Source organism: Physeter macrocephalus, chromosome 17, assembly GCF_002837175.3.
Source record: "Physeter macrocephalus isolate SW-GA chromosome 17, ASM283717v5, whole genome shotgun sequence".
Lineage (NCBI taxonomy): Eukaryota > Metazoa > Chordata > Mammalia > Artiodactyla > Physeteridae > Physeter > Physeter macrocephalus.
In genome coordinates, this window is record NC_041230.1 from 30,449,385 (window position 1) to 30,468,587 (window position 19,203).

General features: G+C 36.3%; 1 long non-coding RNA gene across 1 annotated transcript in view; it reads left to right on the forward strand.

The window, feature by feature from the left end:
- The window catches only part of LOC114484016 (uncharacterized), a 739,540-nt gene that overhangs the window by 161,021 nt on the left and 559,316 nt on the right, over window positions 1–19,203 (forward strand). The window lies entirely within an intron of this gene.

Here is a 19,203-nt window from a genome sequence, read left to right on the forward strand (position 1 = left end):
AGGATTGCTGGGTCATATGGTAGTTCTATTTTTAGTTTTTTAAGGAACCTCCATACTGTTCTCCATGGTGGCTGTATCAATTTACATTCCCACCAACAGTGCAAGAGGGTTCCCTTTTCTCCACACCCTCTACAGCACTTATGGTTTGTAGATTTTTTTTTTCACATTTGAAAAACAATTGTATTCCAACTTTTACGTGGAACTTTTAAAGCAATTTTAAAAATTAAAAAAATCATGACATTCATCTAGCAGTTTTACAGTGTAAGAACATGGTTTTCATACTTCTTTTTTACATTCCCATGACGTATTTATTTTTGAATTTTTGAATTTTATTTTTTTATACAACAGGTTCTTATTAGTTATCCATTTTATACATATTAGTGTATATATATGTCAATCCCAATCTCCCAATTCATCACACCACCACCTCCACCCCCCGCCCCTTTCCCCCTTGGTGTCCATACATATGTTCTCTACATCTGTGTCTCAAGTTCTGCCCCGAAAACCGGTTCATCTGTACCATTTTTCTAGGTTCCACATATATGCGTTAATATACGATATTTGTTTTTCTCTTTCTGACTTACTTCACTCTGTATGACAGTCTCTAGATTCATCCATGTCTCTAAAAATTTTGATGATGACCATTCTGAACAGTGTGAGGTGTGATACCTCATTGTAGTTTTGATTTGCATTTCTCTAATGATTAGTGATGTTGAGCATCATTTCATGTGCTTCTTGGCAATCTGTATATCTTCTTTGGAGAAATGTCTGTTTAGGTCTTCTGCCCATTTTTGGATTGGGTTGTTTGGTTTTTTGATATTGAGCTGCCTGAGCTGGTTGTATATTTTGGAGATTAATCCTTTGGCAGTTGATTCGTTTGCAAACATTTTCTCCTATTCTAAGGGTTTTCTTTTTGTCTTGTTTATGGTTTCCTTTGCTGTGAGAACGCTTTTAAGTTTCATTAGGTCCCATTTGTTTATTTTTGTTTTTATTTCCATTTTTCTAGAAGGTGGATCAAAAAGGATCTTGCTGTGATTTGTGTCAAAGAGTGTTCTGCCTATGTTTTCCTCTAAGAGTTTGATAGTGTCTGGCCTTAAATGTAGGTCTTTAACGCATTTTGAGTTTATTTTTGTGTATGGTGTTAGGGAGTGTTGTAATTTCATTCTTTTACTATTCTTTTTGTTGCAGTGGTGAATGGGAGTGTTTCCTTAATTTCTCTTTCAGATTTTTCATCATTAGTGTACAGGAGTGCAAGAGATTTCTGTGCATTCATTTTGTATCCTGCTACTTTACCAAATTCATCGTTTAGCTCTAGTAGTTTTCTGGTAGCATCTTTTGGATTTTCTGTGTGTAGCATCATGTCACCTGTAAACAGTGACAATTTTATATTTTCTTTTCTGATTTCAATTACTTTTATTTCTTTTTCTCCTCTCATTCCTGTGGCTTAAACTTCCAAAACTATGTTGAATAAGGTGGTGAGAGTGGGCAACCTTGTCCTTTTCCTGATCTTAGTGGAAATGGTTTCAGTTTTTCACCATTGAGAATGATGTTGGCTGTGGGTTTGTCATTTATGGCCTTTATTATGTTGAGGTAAGTTCCCTCTATGCCTACTTTCTGGAGGGTTTTTATCATACATGGCTGTTGAATTTTGTCAAAAGCTTTTTCTGTGTCTATTGAGATGATCATATGGTTTTTCTCCTTTAATTTGTTAATGTGATTTATCACATTGATTGATTTGCATATATCAAAGAATCCTTGCATTCTTGGTATAAACCTCACTTCATCATGGTGTATGATCCTTTTAATGTGTTGTTGGATTCTTTTTGTTAGTGTTTTGCTGAGGATTTTTGCATCTATGTTCATCAGTGATATTGGCCTGTAGTGTTCTTTTTTTGTGACATCTTTGTCTGGTTTTGGTATCAGGGTGATGGTGGCCTCGTAGAATGAGTTTGGGAGTGTTCCTCCCTCTGCTCTATTTTGGAAAAGTTTGAGAAGGATAGGTGTTAGCTCTTCTCTAAATGTTTCATAGAATTCACCTGTGAAGCCACCTGGTTCTGGGCTTTTGTTTGTTGGAAGATTTATAATCACAGTTTCAATTTCGATGTTTGTGATTGGTCTGTTTATGTTTTCTATTTCTTCCTGGTTCACTCAAAGGTTTTGCTTTTCTAAGAATTTGTCCATTTCTTCCAGGTTGTCCATTTTATTGGTTTATAGTTGCTTGTAGTACTCTCTCATGATCCTTTGTATTTCTGCCTTTGTATGTCGGCAGTGTCAGTTGTTACTTCTCCTTTTGCATTTCTAATTCTGTTGATTTGAGTCTTCTCCCTTTTTATCTTGATGAGTCTGGCTAGTGGTTTATCAATTTTGTTTATCTTCTCAAAGAACCAGGTTTTAGTATTATTGATCTTTGCTATCGTTTCCTTCATTTCTTTTTCATTTATTTCTGATCTTATCTTTGTGATTTCTTTCCTTCTTCTATCTTTGGGATTTTGTTGTTCTTCTTTCTCTAATTGCTTTAGGTGTAAGATTACGTTGTTTATTTGAGATGTTTCTTGTTTCTTGAGGTAGGATTGTATTGCTATAAACTTCCTTCTTAGAACTGCTTTTGCTGCATCCCATAGGTTTTGGGTCATCGTGTTTTCATTGTCTTTTGTTTCTAGGTATTTTTAAAATTTCCTCTTTGATTTCTTCAGTGATCTCTTGATTATTTAGTAGTGTATTGTTTAACCTCCATGTGTTTGTATTTTTTACAGATTTTTTCCTGTAATTGATATCTAGTCTCCTAGCACTGTGGTCAGAAAAGATGCTTGATACAATTTCAATTTTCTTAAATTTACCAAGGCTAGATTATGACCCAAGATATGATCTATCCTGGATACTTTCAATCTGTATGTGTCCCTAGGTCTGAAGTGGGTCTCTTGTAGACAGCATATATATGGGTCTTGTTTTTGTATCCATTCAGCCAGTCTATGTCGTTTGGTTGGAGCATTTAATCCATTTACATTTAAGGTAGTTATAGTTATGTGTGGTCCTTTTACCATTTTCTTAATTGTTTTGTGTTTGTTCTTGTAGGTCTTTTCTTTCTCTTGTGTTTCATGCCTAGAGAAGTTGCTTTAGCATTTGTTGTAAAGCTGGCTTGGTGGTGCTGAATTCTCTTAGCTTTTGCTTGTCTGTAAAGGTATTAATTTCTCCGTTGAATCTGAATGAGATCCTTGCTGCGTAGAGTAATCTTGGTTGTAGATTTTTCCCTTTCATCACTTTAAATATGTCCTGCCACTCCCTTCTGACTTGCAGAGTTTCTGCTCAAAGATCAGCTCTTAACCTTATGGGGATTCCCTTTTATGTTATTTGTTGTTTTTCCCTTGCTGCTTTTAATATTTTTTCTTTTTATTCAATTTTTAGTAGTTTGATTAATATGTGTCTTGTGTGTGTCTCTTTGGATTTATCCTTTATGGAACTCTCTGCACTTTGTGGACTTTATTGATTATTTCCTTTCCCATATTAGAAAAGTTTTCAACTATAATCTCTTCAAATATTTTCTCAGTCCCTTTCTTTTTCTCTTCTTCTTCTGGGACCCCTATAATTTGAATGTTGGTGTGTTTAATGTTGTCCCAGAGGTCTCTGAGACCCTCCTCAATCTTTTCATTCTTTTTTCCTTATTTTGCTCTGCAGTAGCTATTTCCACTATTTTATCTTCCCAGTCACTTATCCGTTGTTTTACATCAGTTATTCTGCCATTGATTCCTTCTAGAGAATTTTAAATTTCATTTATTGTGTTGTTCATCATTGTTTGTTTGCTCTTTAGCTCTTCTAGGTCCTTGTTAAACGTTTCTTGTGTTTTCTCCATTCTATTTCCAAGTTTTTGGATCAGCTTTACTATCATTACTCTGAATTCTTTTTCAGGTAGACTGCCTATTTCCTCTTCATTTGTTTGGTCTGGTGGCTTTTTACCTTGTTCCTTCATCTCCTTTGTATTTCTCTGTCTTCTCATTTTGCTTACTTTACTGTGTTTGGGGTCTCCTTTCTGCAGGCTGCAGGTTTGTAGTTACCATTGTTTTTGGTGTCTGCTCCCAGTGGGTAAGGTTGGTTCAGTGGATTGTGTAGGCTTCCAGGTGGAGGGGACTGGTGCCCCTGTGCTGGTGGATGAGGCTGGATCTTGTCTCTCTGGTGGGCAGGACCACGTCTGGTGGTGTTTTTTTGGGTGTCTGTGAACTTATTATGATTTTCGGCAGCCTCTCTGCTAATATGTGGGGTTGTGTTCCTGTCCTCCTAGTTGTTTGGCATAGGGTGTCCACCAATGTAGCTTGCTGGTTGTTGAGTGGAGCTGGGTCTTAGCATTGAGACCAAGGTCTCTGAGATAGCTTTCACCATTTGATATTAAGTGGGGCTGGTCTCTGGTGGACCAGTGTCATGAACTTGGCTTTCCCACCTCAGAGGCTCAGGTGGGTCTGACACCTGGCTGGAGACTCTTATGGGAAATCTGAGGTCTTCTGCCAGTGTTTAGTAGGTGTTCTATAGGAGCTGTTCCTCATGTATATGTATTTTTGATGTATTTGTGGGGAGGAAGGTGATCTCCACGTCTTACTCCTCCACCATCTTGAAGCTATCCCCAATATAATAATAATAATAATTGTTTTTTAAACAGTTTTTAAAAAAAAATCATTTATTTATGGCTGCATTGGGTCTTTGTTGCTTTGCGTGGGTTCTCATTGCGGTGGCTTCTGTTGTTGCGGAGCACGGGCTCTAGGCACGCAGGCTTCAGTAGCTGTGGCTCGAAGGCTCTAGGGCACAGGCTCAGTAGTCGTGGCGCACGGGCTTAGTTGCTCCGCGACATGTGGGATCTTCCCGGAGCAGGGCTCGAACCCGTGTCTCCTGCATTGGCAGGCGGATTCTTAACCACTGCACCACCAGGGAAGCCCCCCCAATATAATTATTCTTAAGTTGTTTATTATATTTCCAATGTACATTTGTATAATTATACTTTTATGGAGATATATAGAATTACAAAGTTATTTAAGATGGCATGTGGATGTGTCAGAACAATGCTACCAGGTAAAGTCTCAAATTTTCCCAAGGATACCTAGCAAATCTTCAAATATATTTGGGTGTCAGGCCTCTCAGCTGTGAAATGGCATGGTAGAATAGACATTTTAAGACTGGATAAGTTCTGCATTATTCTAGATGCTGTAAATCAATGTCTATTTAGTTAGGTAAGTATTAGAATGTCTTGACTTAAATGAGTGATTCATTACCAATCATCAATCTGAGATTATTATATTTTACCAATAGTTAATCTGTAGTTTTCAGGCCTCAACTATATTAAGTAATATATTTTTGGTGGCTGGTAACATCCATCACCCTGCTTCTTTTGGCTAGATATTTTAAAGCCAATAATCGTAATATTTTTACTGCATTAGTTTTAGAAATAATCTTTTATTTAATATTCAGGATATCGATTATTAACAGTTTATGTTACATAGTCTGATCCTGTCTCCAGTAACCTCACAATATACTTGAGCACTAATAACCAAAAAAGAAGACTCCCACACATCTGTAACTAACCAGAAAGCCTGAGTTTTATCCCACTGATGGGTAGGCTGGAAGCCAAGCTTGACAGAGCCTTCTTACCTTTATGTACTTTGTTTTCTCTATCATATAAATGGAGAGAATGTCAGATCTGTGTCAGAGGGTTTCCCTCTTAAATGCCTCTGAATATCTGTTATAAGGGCTTCTTATATTTCAGTTCAATCCATTCTCTAGATCACACAGGAAAAAACTGTAAAGATGAGAATGGTAAATCAACAGGAAAAGTGCTCAGAAACCATGAGCCCAAGTCTACCTTAGAAACCCTTTGGTCTTTTAGGCAGGACACAGTTTTGAAGTTCAAGGGCAGAGTCCTTGTGTTAAAAGGTGAATATTTTCAGAGTTAAAAGCAATACTCTTTCATGTTCTTTTTTTTTTTTTAAATGTTTCAGCAAAGCTCCAAAGGCCCAGAAAAGAAAATAAAGGGAGTACTTTATTTTTCCTCATTTCTCATTTTATGTTTCTTTGTTCATGAGGAGGTGGAGCTTCAGCTGAGGAGCTGAGGTTAGGGCTGCTGTAAACTCTCTGCAGTGCCCCATCAGAGGGCAGCCCCCACTGTCAGGGAGCAGTTGTGCTGACATGAGGACAAGCAGCAATTTCAAGGCATAGCCTGAACTGGCCGGCTCAGGAGTGAAGACAGCTTTGTTGCTCACATCCTCAGAACAGGGAAGGTGGAAATATGGCCAGGGCAAAGGTGGAGAGTCAAGAGGGGATACAGATTTGCCCTTCTGACGAATTCTACTGCTCTGGAAGTCATATGAGGTGCTTATGAGAGATGACATTATGATTTCGCGCCCCAAGAGTATAATTGAAGCGAAAAATCTAGGAACAGAAGTTGAACTTCAGATACAGATTAAAAAAAGAAAACTCTAAGGACATAGCAAAGATGACTATTTGATATTCTCTCTCTCTTTGGCATAACTACCCTTAAGGTAATGATTTCTTGATTCTTTGGCCAAAAGGGGAAATAGAAGGCTAATACAAAGAAAAAACTAGTACAGACAAAAGTGTCAGGTTGAGTGAGAGGAGAGGTTTGGGGGACGGAGATGAGAAATAAAATCTACCTGAAATGCTGTACAACTGAATTAAGTAAAACATTTGTAATATATTCTTGATTGTAAAAAGTATATAGATCCTTCTTTTTTGCACATGTATGTACACGTATATACAGACATTCACGCACATGTACATGTACAGGCACATGTACATATCACCTTCCTTTTTAATAGAAATTTTATTGAAGTATAGTTGATTTACAATATTTTATGAATTTCTGCTGTGTAGCAAAGTGATTCAGTTATGTGTGTATATATATTTTCATATTCTTTTCCATTATTGTTTATCACAAGATATTGAATATAGTTCCCTGTGCTATACAGTAGGACCTTGTTCTTTATACATCCTCGATATACTAGTTTGCATCTGCTAATCCCAAATTCCCAATCCTTCCCTTCCCGCACCTCCTCCCCCTTCGCAACCACAAGTCTATTCTCTATGTCTGTGAATCTGTTTCTGTTTCCTAGCATATCGGCTTTCTTTAACGACTACAACTGGGGAGTGAGAATAGGAGATGAGTCAAGGAGAAAACTTTCCCTTTTTTACTTAGCCTGGCATGTATAGAGTCTCAAAATATTTTTGTTGAATGAATGACATGAGGAATGAACAAATGAATGGAAATAACTGATCCTTCAGATCACTTCTCTTTCAGGGTTACACTGTATCCTTTGGGGACCCTAATTCAGCAGGGAGTAAAGATGAGAGTTGTCCTAGAGCAGGAGCAGAGTCATCTTTCTGCCCATTGATAACCTTTTGATTAATGTCCAGTAGTTGGAGGTAGAGAGAAAAGCTGGGAGGCTTTTGTGAGTACTCAGTATTGGGCTCTGGTGAGCAAAATAGATCCCATTAACTTGTATCAATTTCATTTATAAATCAGATATGTCACAGATATTATCAAAATAGATCCCATACATACCTGGAATTTAGAAGGAGAAGGTATAGAATATGATATCTTTAATACTATACAAGTTATGATTACTTAAGAGAAATATTTGGGCATTAAGTGAAGAAATGAGAGTAATTCCTCTAAGAAAATGTGGAGCTAATTTGTATTAAGTGCATACTAGAGGCCAGCCTGTTTTTTGGTACTTAACATGAAGTAATTAGGTACTTTACATAAAGTAATTTGGCATTAGTATTTGTTTTTAATACAGACAAGGAATTTGAGGGCAAAGTAAACACATCACAGGACAATAAAGTGAAATATTTTTGTCTGCATCTCTAGCTGTGATGAGGACAAGGAAAGCAGCCTCTTGTATGGAGGGGAGGAGAGCATAGGATGAAGAATGGAATTTCGACTATTTCTTGAGGCCTAGGGTGGGGCTTTTATAAAGACAGAAACTGTCAAAGTTTTCTTCAATCCCCCATAGCATTTATGTTGTGAGAACCTGGATCTCCATCTTAGCATTCCTGTCTCCTTGTCGTGTGTGTACGTGTGTGTGTGTGTGTGTGTGTGTGTGTGTGTGTGTCTGTCAAATATTTATAGGTTGGGTTCTTTGGGAAACAGGACAAGACAGAGCAAATAGTACAAAATGTATATTGGGGAGCAACCTTGGGGAGCTCCGGAACAGAGATTAGAAATGGTTAGGCATTATACTACCAGTTTGCTTAGGCTTTGGCCAGGGGATGCTCCCAGAAGAGTAGGACCTTGACTCTAAAGTTGATAGGACTGTGATGAAACTAGGAGCTGGAGCCTGCCTCCTAATCAGACTGCTTGCACCCAGGCAACGAGTTTTTTCTTGAAGTGGGATTTGAGCAGCTTATTGCCAATTCTCATTTCAATATAGTATATTTGGTTCCTCTAGTATATTTGTTGATCAGTCCTCGAAAACATATGGAAATATATGAATGTTTTTCTCATCTTTACACAACAGGCTTAAATGATAAAAGATATATCCAAGTTTTGAAGGATATTCTAAAATAAAACCAGTGTTTCCTCTGGAAGAGTGATTTTACTGTTTTCACCCATCTTTGGTTATTCTGTGGATTTTCACATTTCTGAATCATCAGACTGCAAATACTAACTTTTCTCCCCCTGGTTCCAAATCTAATTTAATCAATAGCAGTACTGGCTCATTCTCTGCTCCAATGTAGGTCTTTCAGTCTTGCCTGCTTTATTTTATTTTACTTAATTTTTATTATATAAGTTTCAAGTGTACAGCATTATTTTTTTTAACATCTTTATTGGAGTATAACTGTTTTACAATAGTGTGTTAGTTTCTCCTTTACAACAAAGTGAATCAGTTATACATATACATATGTTCCCATATCTCTTCCCTCTTGCGTCTCCCTCCCTCCCACCCTCCCTATCCCACCCCTCTAGATGGTCACAAAGCACAGAGCTGATCTCCCTGTGCTATGCGGCTGCTTCCCACTAGCTATCTATTTTACATTTGGCAGTGTATAAGTGTACAGCATTATAATTCAACATTTGTATGCAGTAAAAAATGATAACCGTCACAAGTCTAATTACTATCCATCACCATACAGTTGACCCCTTTCCCTCTGGTAACAACTAATCTGATCTCTGTATCTGTGAGTTTATTTTTGTTTTATTTCATTGGTTAATTGGTTTTTTGTTTTTGTTTTTTGTTTTAGATTCCCCATATGAGTGAAATCATTTAGTATTTGTTTTCTTTGTCCAACTTATTTCACTTAGCATAATACCCTCAAGGTTCATCCATGTTGTTAGACGGCAGAATTTTATTCTTTTTTTATGGCTGAGTGGTAATCCATTGTGTATATGTAGCACATCTTCTTTATCCATTCATCCATCAATGGATACTTAGATTGTTTCAATATCTTGACTAATTGTAAATAATGCTGCAATGAATTTAGCGTTTCATATATCTTTTTGAATTAGTGTTTTTGTGTTCTTTGGATGAATACCTAGAAGTAGAATAGCTGGGTATGTAATAGTTCTATTCTTAATTTTTGGAGTAATCTCCATACCATTTTTCCATAGTGGCTGCACCAATTTACACTCCCACCAACAGTGTATTTACACTCCCACCAACAGGGCTCCCTTTTTTCTACATCTTCTCCAACAGTTCTTATTTTTTGTGTTTTTAATTATGGCCATTCTAACAGGTGTGAGGTGATAGCTCAATGTGGTTTTGATTTGCATTTCCCTGGTAGTTAGTGATGTTGAACATCTTTTTGTGTGTCTGCTGGCCATCTGTATGTCTTCTTTGAAAAATGCCTATTCAAATCCACTGCTCATTTTTAAATTGGGTTGTTTATATTTTTGTTGTTGAGTTGCATGAATTCTTCATATATTTTGGCTATTAACTCTTTATCAGATGTATGATTTGCAAATATCTTCTCCAATGCAGTAGATTGCCTTTACATTTTGATGATTATTTCCTTTACTGTGCAGAAGCTTTTTAGTTTGATATAGTCCCATTTGATCTTGCCTTTGAAGTCATTCACAAAAACATTGCTAACACAGATGTTATTGAGGTTACCACCTATGTTTTCTTCTAGGAATTTTATGGTTTCAGGTCTTACATGCAAGTCTTTAATCCCCTTGAGTTAATTTTTATGTGTAGTGTAAGATAGTGGTCTAGTTTAAATCTTTTGCATTTGGCTGTTCAGCTTTCCCAGCACCATCTACTGAAGAGACTATCCTTTCTCCATTGTATTTCTTTGCTCCTCTGTTGTAAATTGTTAATGTATATGTCAGTTGTTTTCTGGGCTCTCAATTCTGTTCCATTGATCTTTGTGTCTGTTTTTGTGCCGGTACCGTACTGTTTTGGTTACTGTAGTTTTGTAGTATAATTTGAAATCAGTGAGTGTGATACCTCTAGCTTTCTTCTTCTTTTTCAACATTGTTTTGGATATTTGGGATCTTTTGTGGTTCCATATAAATTTTAGAATTATTTGTTTTAGTTCTGTGAAAAATGCCTTGGAATTTTGATAGGGATTGTATTGAATTTGTAGATTGCTTTGGGTAGTATGGACATTTTAACCATATTAATTCTTCCAATCCATGAACACAGAATATCTTTCCATTTATATGTGTCTTCTTCAATTTCTTTCATCAATATCTTATAGTTTTCAGTATATAGGTCTTTTACTTCCTTGGTTAGATTTATCCCGAGGTATCTTATTATTTTTGATGCAGTTGTAAATGAGATTGTATCTTAATTGCTCTTTCTGATAGTTCATTATTAGTGTATAGAAATGCTATAGTTTCTATATATTTATCTTGCAACTTTACTGAATTCATTTATTAGCTCTAACAGTTTTTTGGTGGTGTCTTTAGGGTACTGTATATGTAATATCATGTCATCTGCAAATAGTGACAGTTTTACATCTTTCTTTCTTTTTCTTTCTTTCTTTCTTTCTTTCTTTTTTCTTCCTTCCCTCCTTCCTTCCTTCCTTTCTATTTGGATGGCTTTTATTACTTTTTCTTGTTTTACTGTTTTGGCTAGGACTTCCAATGCTATATTGAATAAAAGTGGAGAGAGTGGGTATCCTTGTCTCATTTCCGATCTTAGAGGAAATGCTTTCAGCTTTTCGCCATTTCATATGATGTTTCATATGATGTCATATATGGCCTTTATTGAGCCATGTTCCCTCTATACTTACTTTGTTGGGAGTTTTTATCATAAATGGATGTTGAAATTTTTCAAATGCTTTTTCTGTGTCTATTGAGATGATCATGTGATTTTTATTCTTTGTTTTGTTAATGTGATGTATCACATTGATTAATTTGCAGATATTGAACCATCCTTGTATACCTGGACTAAATCCCACTTGATCATGGTGAATGATCATTTTAATGTATTGTTAGATTCAGTTTGCTAATATTTTGTTAAGGATTTTTGCATCTTTGTTCATCGAAGATTTTGACCTCCAATTTTCTTTTTCTGCGGTGTTCTTGTCCCATTTTTGTATCAGGGTAATGCTAGCTTTGTAAAATGTGTTTGGAAGGTTTTCCTTCTCTTCAGTTTTTTGGAAGAATTTGAGAATATAGGTGTTAAATTTGCTTTGAATATTTTGTAGAATTTGCCAATGAAGCCATCTTGTCCTGGGCTTTTTTTGTTGAGTGATTTTTGATTACTGTTTCAATCTCCCTTCTAGTAATCAGTTTATTCAGATTTTCTGTTTCTCCATTATTTAGTCTTAGAAGATTGTATGTTTCTAGAGTTTATCCATTTCTTGTAGGTTGTCCAATTTGTTGGCGTATAATTATTTGTAGTAGTCTTTTATGATGCCTTGATTTCTGTGGTATCAATTTTACTTCTCTTTCATTTCTGATTTTATTTATGTGAGTCCTCTCTTTTTTTTTTGCTTGGTTAGTCTAGCTAAAGGTTTGTCAATTTTGTTTATCTTTTCAAAGAATAAGCTCTTAGTTTCACTGATCTTTTCTATTGTTTTTTAGTCTCTATTTCATTTACTTCCTCTCCGATCTCTATTATTTCCTTCCTTCTACTAATTTTAGGCTTTTTTGTTATTGTTGTTGTTGTTCTTTTCCTAGTTCCTTTAGGTGTTAGATTGTTTGTTTGGGATATTTTCTTGTTTCTTCAGGTAAACCTCTCCTTTGATTTCTTCAATGACCTATTGGTTATTCAGTGAAATACTAACTCTTAGAATACAACTTTTAGCTGTAAACTCCTCATACAATTTGAATTTAAGTAATATGGTTGGAATATCTATTAATATTTTTAATTATGTTATTAAGCATACAAATTTAATTTCTATACCTATATATATTTATTCAGATCATAGGCATTATGTCTGTGATTTAACTCATGCTTTGAGAAGTGGAAGAGCATAATTATTTAACTCATGCTTTGAGAAGTGGAGGAGTATAATTTGATTAATTAGTTTATTTATTTATTTATTTATTTATTTATTCTTTAGAAAGGACTCATGGTTTTGAGATGAGTCCTGAACTATCTCAGGTTGAGATAAAACCTGAACTAAATGTTGAAAAAGGAGTAAGAGAGGATCACCAAATGAATGAAGAAAGAACAAGGGAACTCCAGGAGGAATTTATTACATAGAATTAGCAAAGAATAAAATGTGTGACCTCCTTGAAAGGAGAGAGGTTTGCACAAGGATTTGCTTGAAAGCTAAGTGGATCCAGGCTGTGTAGAGTCCCATATCCAGGGCAGTATTTAACAGCAGTTAAGAGTATGACCTGTAGTGTCATAGATACCTGGACTCAAACTCATGTTCTGTCTTTTTCCAACTAACAAAGATGATTTTGGACAATTCCTCTGTCTTTAGTTTCCTCATCTGTATAATGGGAATTATGGTACCACTTTAAATATCAAATGATATAATGAGTGCAAAGTACTATTCCCAGTGCCTGGTACATAGTAAATACTCATCATTAGATAATGTAAAATAATCAGGATATGCATATCATTAATATTATAATTATTTTATATTTCAGTAATTTTAAAATCACATAACAGTATATGTAAGCACTCATTTACATCACATTCTTTAAATACTAAAGCCATGTCCCCTTTATATAAAACCATCTCCCATATGTTGGGGTTTTCATGGCAGTCTACATACAGTCTGAACAGTGGGAGAGAGCTTCAGATATTTGCCTTTAGTACTACTGAAAGCTGATTGTGTGGTGCTGATTAGATAATGCAGATGTGTGCATATCAAATGTCTCCAGAACACTCATTGTTTAGATTGTTTTCACAATACCCCCTAGATGAGTCGTCTTCACCTGTCTATTTATTGTGTTTACTTTCCTATAAGTTGGTGAAGAACCTGTGGCTATAATCTTCAGGTTGTTAAAAGAAATAAACAATTCAAATGAGGTATTTGGTTTATGTTTGTTTTTCTCTGTCTCTGATAATTAGGGATGAATCATGCCTTAGATTTATTCTCAAATGGGAAGCATTCATGAAACTAGCAAGACATGAACCTCCAATTAGTAGGGCAATAGATGGCAAGTTTTTTCCAATCACGCCTTACTCTTCTCTCACCCTCCCCTACCCACCCACTCCCACTCCCACTTAATTGAGAAAATGTTGTCATTTATCTGTCATTTCATGAGTGTTGATTAATAAAAATTGCAAGATATTAGTGAATAAGGCCAAGTATAGAATAGCAGGGCTTCCTAGTTTGCAGTTCCCTACTTTCAGTCTGTTGTTCCTCTAGTCCATCCCCAATGCTGTTTCCCTTGTGACTCTTAAAAATGTAAATCTGATCATGTAGGCCACCTGCCTCAACCCTTCAGGGACTCACTCCACTCTTGCTTTCTAGATAAATTATATTCAAATACTTTAGCATAGTGTTCAGGGCTCCTTCAAATGTGATCCTCAACTATTGCCAGTCTCAGCTGACATCCTTTTGTACTGCATTCTTCATCGGGATGGAGTGAGCTGCCAGAGGCAGCATGAGCTTTCATGAGTCTCAGTGCCTTTGCATCACACCTGAGCCCCTCTTTTGTTTCCTCTCTAGTGCTCACTCATATTTCACAACTAACTCAAAGGCTGTTGCTCTTTTCTAAATGCCTTCCTTGACACCCCATCTGACATGACTAAATTTGATTTCTTTTTCTCTGTTTCCATAGATACCTGAATGAATCTTCTTAATGGTAATTATGACAGTGTTTTAGAATACAGTGGCATTCATAATTTGAGACAGAGAGGGAAGAGAAGATTAAAGTAGAATTGATACCCCTGCAACAGCCTTGATAAGAAAGGAAAAATTAAAGATAACATCATAATTTATGAATATTTTAAAGATCCAGTGAGAATGATGGAAGAATATTCTCTTGAACACACCTGCTCAACCCTGCCTCATTCAAATATTATGAAACACGTAAAACCAAGCAGAGGGTCTATGCTATGCATGAATATGTAACATAATACTAAAATGAATAATTGGTCACATTTATTGAGTGGCCTTTTTATAGACATTGCTTTTGAGCCTGTGATGAGAAGTAAAATATATCCCGCTTTAGGCAGTTAGGAAACTGATGCGTAAGTGCCAACTGTGCCATATCTCAATGTTAGTTAAGTGGCAAAGCTGGGAATAAAACCCTTTCTACTTGATCCTGAGGCCTATGGTGATGACAGGGGTAACAATGAAGGTACCTTAGTGAATCAACAAAGATGAGGTCGGCTGAAATGAACCCTCCAGGGTGGTTTGGCAAACCTGTATCGTTTAGCATAGCCTGCTCTGCTGTCCAGGGCAAATCTAAGGGGTGACTAGGCTGACCTGATATATCTTTAAGTGTCCTAATTATTATGTAATTCTAATGACCATTAGGAGATTAAAAAAAATTATTGGAGTATAGTTGATTTACAATGTTGTATTAGTTTCAGGTATACAGCAGAGTGAATCAGTTATACATATACATATATCCACTCTTTTTTAGATTCTTTTCCCATGTAGGTCATTACAGAGTATTAAGTAGAGTTCCCCGTGCTATACAGTAGGTCTTTATTAGTTATCTCTTTTATATATAGTAGTGTGTATATGTCGATCCCAACCTTCCATTTATCCTGCCCCGCCCTTTCCCTCCTGGTAACCATAAGATTGTTCTCTACATCTGTAACTCTATTTCTGTTTTGTAAATAAGTGCATTTGTACCATTTTTTTAGATTCCACATATAAGCGATATCCATTAGGAGATTATATCTCATTTGAGGGAATGGTGGTGGGATCTTTGTACCAACAGAATATATTTCAGTTGTCTTTTCAATTGTAGTTTTCCTATCAACTGTGATCAGCTTCATGCAGAGGTCCTTTCTCTTTAATTCTTGATTCCGTCATGTCAAATTTAGTAGGTACCGGGCGGAAGACAATCAATGTTTCTTAAATGGTATTGAATGAATGTAGTTTATCTGTCTTTTAGATAGAGCCCAATGCTGAAAGAAAAGTTTAGAATGCTCTTGACAGTAGATTCGTAGATTTGTGGAGTTGGAAGGAAGTGTAGTGGTTGGGTAATCCAACACCTTCATGAGTTAGTGACCAATTCATGCTTAGAAGCCATGCTTCTAGTTTGCCCACTGTCATACCTTTTTCCTTCTTTGGAGTTCAGAACTGAATGGCTCTTAGATCTATAAAATTAACGATTGATGAAAGAGCTTGGTGTCCAAATAGTCCACCCTCTCACCCAATAAAGAAGCACTTTTTACAGATCTCTGCTCATTTTGGAGGCTGGACGCTAAGCAATGTGACTAGGGAGGTGTCTTCTACTCATGCCCAGAATGATGGCAGCAAGACAGTATATGGATCCTGTTGTTCAGGATTCCAGCTGAGGGCCAGAACAATGGGTCTTTTCTGAAAACGCTTCCTGAGCTTTGGGTTGCTGCGTTTCAAACCAAAATATTGAAATGTGGCATATGGCCAATATTTATAGGCCATTTTGCCAAGGAACCTTCACAGAGCTTATTACCAGGAGGATTTTCATGATTACTACCATCAAAATTAAAAAGGAATTCATTTGAGAAATAAACCCCTGGGCTCAGTAAACAAAACACAAGCATATCCAGAATCCTGGGTTACCTTTGCCAAATTCTCTCCCATCATCAGGCAATTGCCCAGAGAAACCCCGACTTCCAGCCAACTTGGGTTTCACAGAGAAATACTCAGACCTCTTCTGTTTTAACTTCATTCTTCCGTTCATGGCTATAAACATTTTTTTAAATTCTTCATTTCATGACTATAAAGATTAAAAAAATCTTTATAGAAGGAGTTCTATAGATTTACTATTCCTAAATCCATTATCATCATAAATAGAACTCCTAGATTTGGAATATGAAGACATATGATCAAATTTTTAATGAAATACTCTGATTAAGTCAAACTGCCAGTACGTCTTCACATTGGCAAGACTCAGAGCTACTCAGAGATGGGGATAATTTTCCTGGGTGTAATCATGACTCTTTGAACTGGAGTCAGCTAAAAGTGCTTCAAAGCCTGTCTAGTTCTCTTCCCTTAACCACTTTTCCTTCATTGCAACATGTCCTTCAATATGGGGACAACTGGATCTTTTCAATTTCATATACAGCATTTAAATTCATAACAGGGGTTGCCTAAGTTGAAATTTATCAAACAGTGGTGTGTTGGAGCTGGCTCATGAGAGATAATTATAAGCTTTTCAGGAATTTTGAGAGCTGGTTGGTGGCCATGGTTGGGGTATTTATAACATGGAAATTGCCAAATGCAACAAATCAGGGCTTTTAATTTATTATTTGTTTAAGAGCATACCACTGCAAAGTGTTCACATATTAATTCATTCCTTTAAGGCTTTGTTAAAATGCCACCCCCTGTTTGAAGCTCTCTGTGATCCAGTGAAATCCCTTTCCCAATAGTACTTCATTTTGAATCTTTTTATGAGATAAATAATTTCCACCCATGAATTATGGACATTTATCCACACCCACATGTCTTATTTTTTCTAGAATCTTAGTTTGTTGAGTGTTGAATTGCTATATGATTTTAAAAAATCCTTTAGAATGTCTAGTGTAATCCTTGCAGGTTTAGCACTCAGAAAATATTTTGTAAATTGCCAGTAAAATATTAGCCCACTAGTGATCTAAGATTCTACTTATGCTCAGTTATGCCACTGCCTCCATTAAAACCTCAGTTGAGATTCTCCCAGTGGAAACCATAGCAGTATCAGGGTATTGACATGATATATCATCCAAAGAAGGTAAGAGTGAGCATGGAGTAGAGGGGGACAGCCTCTGTATTTAGCTTTGGCTGAGATAACACTCCTTAACTTTTAAAGACTGGTAATTTGATCCATTTCTTTGGTTATAAAATTGCTCCCACTAGGGAAGGGGGTAGGAAGGGATATGCCATCTTGTGCTTTGAAACTGACGAATTTATTTCAGAGGGTACAGCATGTAAAAACATTACACTTTTTTTACAAGGTAGCACAGCTATGAGCATGCTTAGAGAAAGGAGGAGGATTTAAAGAAGAGTAAATGATTAAAATTTCATTTGGTTATTTCTTCACTTATTCACTCAATAAACATGGATTGGTTGAATAATATATTCTAGACTTTGTTTTAGGCACTGAGGATATAAAGAAAATAAGAATTTATACATCCCTGTGGAAATTGCAATCTATCAGAATTTGAAGGTGGAGGAAATGAATTTAGAAAGAGATTTCTTCAAAATTATGGGAAATTTAAGAGTCAAATAGAATGGCAAATTGAAAGGACCAATCGAAAACAGTTTTAGAAAGTGAAATGTGCTATGGCTAATGGTGAAATATACAAAAGACTCTTTTTTCTTTGATATGATTGGAGTTGAGTTCAGAGGGAGAAAGAGAGAGAGTAAAAGAGAGATAAGAATGCGGGTTTGAACAGATTCCTCCTTCCTCCAGCCCAGATTTATACTTCCAAAGATATATATAGATGCTATTTATACCCAGTGGAGCCATTAGTGCTGAAGAGCTTAGCTACATGGATAGTAATTAGGAAGAGGCAATGAGAAAACCTATTTCCCCGAGGTCTTCTCCCTGCTTCACTCCCACAACTTCTGTCTGCCCACTTGTGCAATGGAGGTAGCTACAGCGATTCTGTTCTCACAGTAGCAAGATAAATCACTAAAGCCGTTTTGCACTTGCCCAGGGACTTTCAAGTGAGGATCTCAAAGTGAATCCAGGCTGCTGTGTGCCACAAAGAGGACCAACATTTCTCTTTGGCTTTAAAAGATGTCCCATTGTGAGGATGAACTTTGGATTTTATCTCTCCCTTTGAAATAGATACATCAAAGTGAGACATCTGAAGGCAAAGACACAATGATCCCCAATCCAAAGCCAAGTTCAAAAACACAGAGATGAGTTGTGTTATTATGATATTGTATTTGCTGGATGAGATGGAGGACAAAGAAAGATTAACTTGCAAACATAAAACAGGCCTTGAAATTTCGATTAGTCTTGGGCCCCAGGGCACATACTTTTTCAGCAGGACACTTAGTTTTTAGAAGTAGGGTAGCAATGGCACATGTGACACATGAAACCTCATTTTTCTCTCAGTCTGAAATGTACAGTTATTCAAGTGAAATTTATTAATGATTAGATGATGAATGAGGAAAATGAGTTTTGGAAAGTTGTTATTGAGAAGTGCTTTCTTTTTGGGGGGGCCCAAGCTCATGCTTTTGAGGGCTGCATTCAGGGTTAGGCATTTTAAGTACAGCAGTGGCTTTCTGTATGCCAACTTTCTAAAGCATAATTCCAAGTCAGGTATACCTACCTAATTGTAACTATGTAAATGTGCTTGAAACTATAAATTATAATTGAATAATTAAATTATATATGTATCAATCATATTAAAGGATAAAATCTTCTAGCCCAGCTCTGAATATCAGTATAGAGAAAAACATTTCAAATCTATTCATTTTTAAATTCCTTATCCTTGATTACTACACCTACTTTTTTGCTCAAGTGATACTGGAATAGTTTATTTATTCATTCCACATGCAACACACCAGGAAGGTAAATTTTTGATTTCAGGATCATACCCCCTTCTGTTGTCTTAATTGGGGTTCCCCAGAACCAGACCCTAATAAGGATTCGAAAGAAAAGAGTTGGCTTGGGAAGTGAAGGAAACAGGTAGAGAA